The 3,704-nt window shown below is 37.3% G+C and overlaps 1 pseudogene; it reads right to left on the bottom strand.

Moving 5' to 3' along the window:
* Positions 1 to 1,685: 1,685 nt before the first annotated feature.
* Positions 1,686 to 3,704, bottom strand: part of LOC102492315 (putative U3 small nucleolar RNA-associated protein 11 pseudogene) — a 5,314-nt pseudogene continuing 3,295 nt past the window's right edge.

Raw genomic sequence — 3,704 nt, 5'->3', positions numbered from 1 at the left:
TTAAGTATGGTCAGGGGCTTGCTACTTGTAACTGGACCGCTGGTTCTCAATCGAGTTCCACTGCGTAGAACACACCAGAAATTTGTCATTGCCACCTCCACGAAAATTGATATTAGCAAAGTAAAAATCCCAAAGCACCTTACCGATGCTTACTTCAAGAAAAAGAAACTGCGGAAGCCCAGACACCAGGAAGGTGAGATCTTCGACACAGAGAAGGAGAAATACGAGATTTCAGAGCAGCGCAAGATTGATCAGAAAGCTGTGGATTCGCAAATTTTGCCAAAAATCAAAGCTGTTCCTCAGCTCCAGGGCTACCTGTGATCCGTGTTTGCCCTTACAAATGGAGTCTATCCTCACAAATTGGTGTTCTAGATTTTTTTGCCAAGAATCTAATTAAATAACTGATCATATATATATATAAAAAAAAAGAAACAACCCTTCTATGCCGATATTGCTGAGAACCTTGATCAAGAAGGATATTGTATCTTACCAAATGCTTTTTTCTGCTTCAACTGGTAGGATCATATGGGCTTCCTCTTTCTTTCCTTTAGTATGGTGTATTACGTTTATGGTTTTGCCTACGTTGAGCCAAGCTTGCATCCCTAGAGTAAAGCCTACCTGGTCATGATGTATAATTTTTTAAAATATGTTGTTGGATATGATTTGCTAGTATCTTGTTGAGAATTTTTGCATCTATATTCATCAGAGATATTGGTCTATAGTTTTCCTTCCTTGTCCTATTCTTGTCTGTTTTAAGGATAAGGGTGATGGAGGCTTCATAGAATGAATTAGGAAGAGATTCGCCCTTTTGGATCTTAAGAAATAACTTGAATAGGATGGGAGTAAACTCTTATTTAAAAGTTTTGTGGAATTAGAAGTGAAGCCATCAGGATCAGGGCTTTTCTTTACTGAGAGGTTATTACTGATTCAATCTCATGGCTTGTATGGATCTACTTAGACTTTGTACATTCTCCTGACTTAAGGTTGGTAGATTATATGTGACCAGGAATTTGTCCATCTCATCCAAATTTTCTTGTTTGTTGGAGTATAGTTATTCATAGTATCTTCTAATGATGTTTTGTATTTCTATTATTTCTGTTGTTATATTGCCTGCTTCATTGCAAATTTTATTCACATGGTTCCTTTCTCTCTTAATTAGTGGCACTAGTGGTGAATTGATTTTGTTTATCTTTTCAAAGAACCAGCTTGTACATTCATTTATTTTCTGTATAGTTCATTTATTTCTACTTCGTTTATTTCTGCTCAGATCTTTATTATTTCTTTTCTCATGGAGTTTTTTGGATTTCTTTTTTCTGTTGCTTTTCCAGTTCTCTGAGGCATGATGTTAGGTGGTCCATTTGCCTTCCTTCCATCTTCTTCTTATGTGCATTATGAACTTCCCTCAGATGACCACTTTTGCAGTGTCTCAAAGATTATGAAAACTGGTGTACTCATTGTCATTGGCTTCCATGAATCCTTTTCTTTTTCTTTTTCTTTTTTATTTTTTTAATGTGAGGGAAGGGACTTTAAAATACTATTCACAGAAAGACTTCAAATGTCAGACTGATAGTAAATTATGGCTATAAACCAGAACACCAAGTCAACTGAAATAATGAAATGTGCAGTTACTAGAAAAAAAATAGAATTCTTTTTCATGCAGAATGACAAGGTTTATCTATAACATGTCAATGCTTTCCAGGATTCCGAAATTTGTAAACAGCCGGGGAGTTCACTATTTCTTCACCTTCACCTTCTGAGTTTTATCCAGAGGATCTTTGTGTGTTTGAATTTTCTAAGCAATAACAATTTCTTCTCTCCATCTGCTGTGCCAGGCAGTTACAGTTCTTCTGTCTTTCTTTGCCTAGTGGCTTGAGACAAGTCCTTCTGCAAGGTCTCTGTCCTGGGTCTGTTTGCGGGTGAGTTGCAATACCAAACTGTTCACTTTCCTTTATGGTGAAAAAAAACAAAAAAAATACATGCTTTTTCTGTTGCTTCCCCTTGAAATCCAGCAGATGGAGCTCTGATTTCAGTCTTTCAATTTTCTTAGCCTCTGTGACCCTTTTCATTTCTATATTTTTGACATCCTGAGTTCTCATCAGCTTTAGCTGTTTGGGAGTTACTTTTTCCTTGATCTCCTTAATAATATAAACTCCATCCTGGAGTTTAACTCTAGTTACTTTATAGTAGAACTCATCTGGATTTTTTTCAAGTGCCTTCTTCCGCAGAGCTCTGAGAAACTCTTGGGAGTTTTTTTGGTTTTTGTTTTTTTGTTTTTGTTTTTCTTTTATGGTAGTCATCTGCGTGAAATTTGTAATCTTTTTTTTTCTCCAACAGGCCCAGATGTTTTCTAAAGCTGGACTGGCTTCGCCCTCGGTGTTCCGGTTACTGAGATTTAGCTGCCTTCCAAAAAGCTTCCACCTTATCTACTCAGAAGCTCAGTGGGCACCACTGGTTCTACACCGCTGGTTCTGCATTGCTGTAGCCACTGCCTCTGCTGTAGCCACTGCCTCTGCTGATCCTAAAGGCTTCCACAAATCTTTTGATTTCAGTCTTTATTTTTTCAGTGGTTGTGAAGTCATTCAGGAGTAGATTATTTAATTTCCATGTGTTTGTGTATTTTTTGAGGATTTTTTCTGAAATTCATATAACATTTAATTCCGTCTTGTTCAGAGAAGATGCTGGATATAATTTCTATGCTTCTGAATCTGTAAAGGCTTGTTTTGTGTCCTATCATAGGGTCAATCTTTGAAAAGGTTCTATGTGGGGATGAGGAAAAGTGTATCTTGTCGTTTTGAATGGAAGGTTCTATAGATGTCTGTTAAATCCGTTTGATTTATAATGTCATTTAGATCCTTTATCTCTTTGCTTATTTTTTGTCTAGATGATCTGTCCAAAGGAGATAGTGGGGTGTTGAGGTCACCAACAATTAGTGTGTTGCAGTCTATCTCTCCTTTTATAGATAACAGTCCTTCCTTCATGAATATGAGTGCTCCTGATAGATATTTATAGCATTATATCTTATTGATGAATTTGCCCTTTTACTATTATAAAATGTCCTTTGTCTCTTCAAAACATCTATTTTGGTGATCAGTAGTTAGTGTAGCGGCTATGTCGCTGGACTCCTATGTGGTCAACCTCAGTTCAAGTCCTGGACCCGGTGGCTTAAACTCATGCTGGGCACATGTGCGTGCGTGCCCAAGATCCTGAGAGGAGAATGGAGGAGACAGGATTGTGGCATGGCCATTTTTCTGGGGAGTTATTTCTCACTTTCTATCTCTCTGTCTTTCTGGCAAGTGCACGCGCCCATAGCAAAAACCTCTCAAAAAAAAAAAAACTTATTTACGAAAACAAAACTGAGCCATTCTGACTAGGATTAAGTGTTATCTCATTGTAGTTTTGATTTACATCTCCCATATTATCAAATGAAAAGTTGAGCATTTTTTCATATACTTTTTGTCTGTTTATATGTCTTTGGAGAGTTGTCTGTTTGGCTCATTTTCCCATCTTTTTTTTAAACTTTAGTTATTTATTGTGGGAAGTTGCACACCAGCGAGTCTGCTGAGGTTTCTCAGAGAGCAAACAATTACCATGATTGGTTCCCTTCCAAAAACCTGACCTTCGAAACCTTGCTCTGATTGACCACTAGAATCCCTCAAATTTGCATATCCGGCACCTCATGATTGGTCCAAAAGCAACCAATCATA

This window comes from Tupaia chinensis, unplaced genomic scaffold, assembly GCF_000334495.1.
Source record: "Tupaia chinensis unplaced genomic scaffold, TupChi_1.0 Scaffold000451_2, whole genome shotgun sequence".
Lineage (NCBI taxonomy): Eukaryota > Metazoa > Chordata > Mammalia > Scandentia > Tupaiidae > Tupaia > Tupaia belangeri.
Note: the sequence above shows the minus strand (reverse complement) of the source record. Positions and strands in the feature narration are given on the sequence as shown.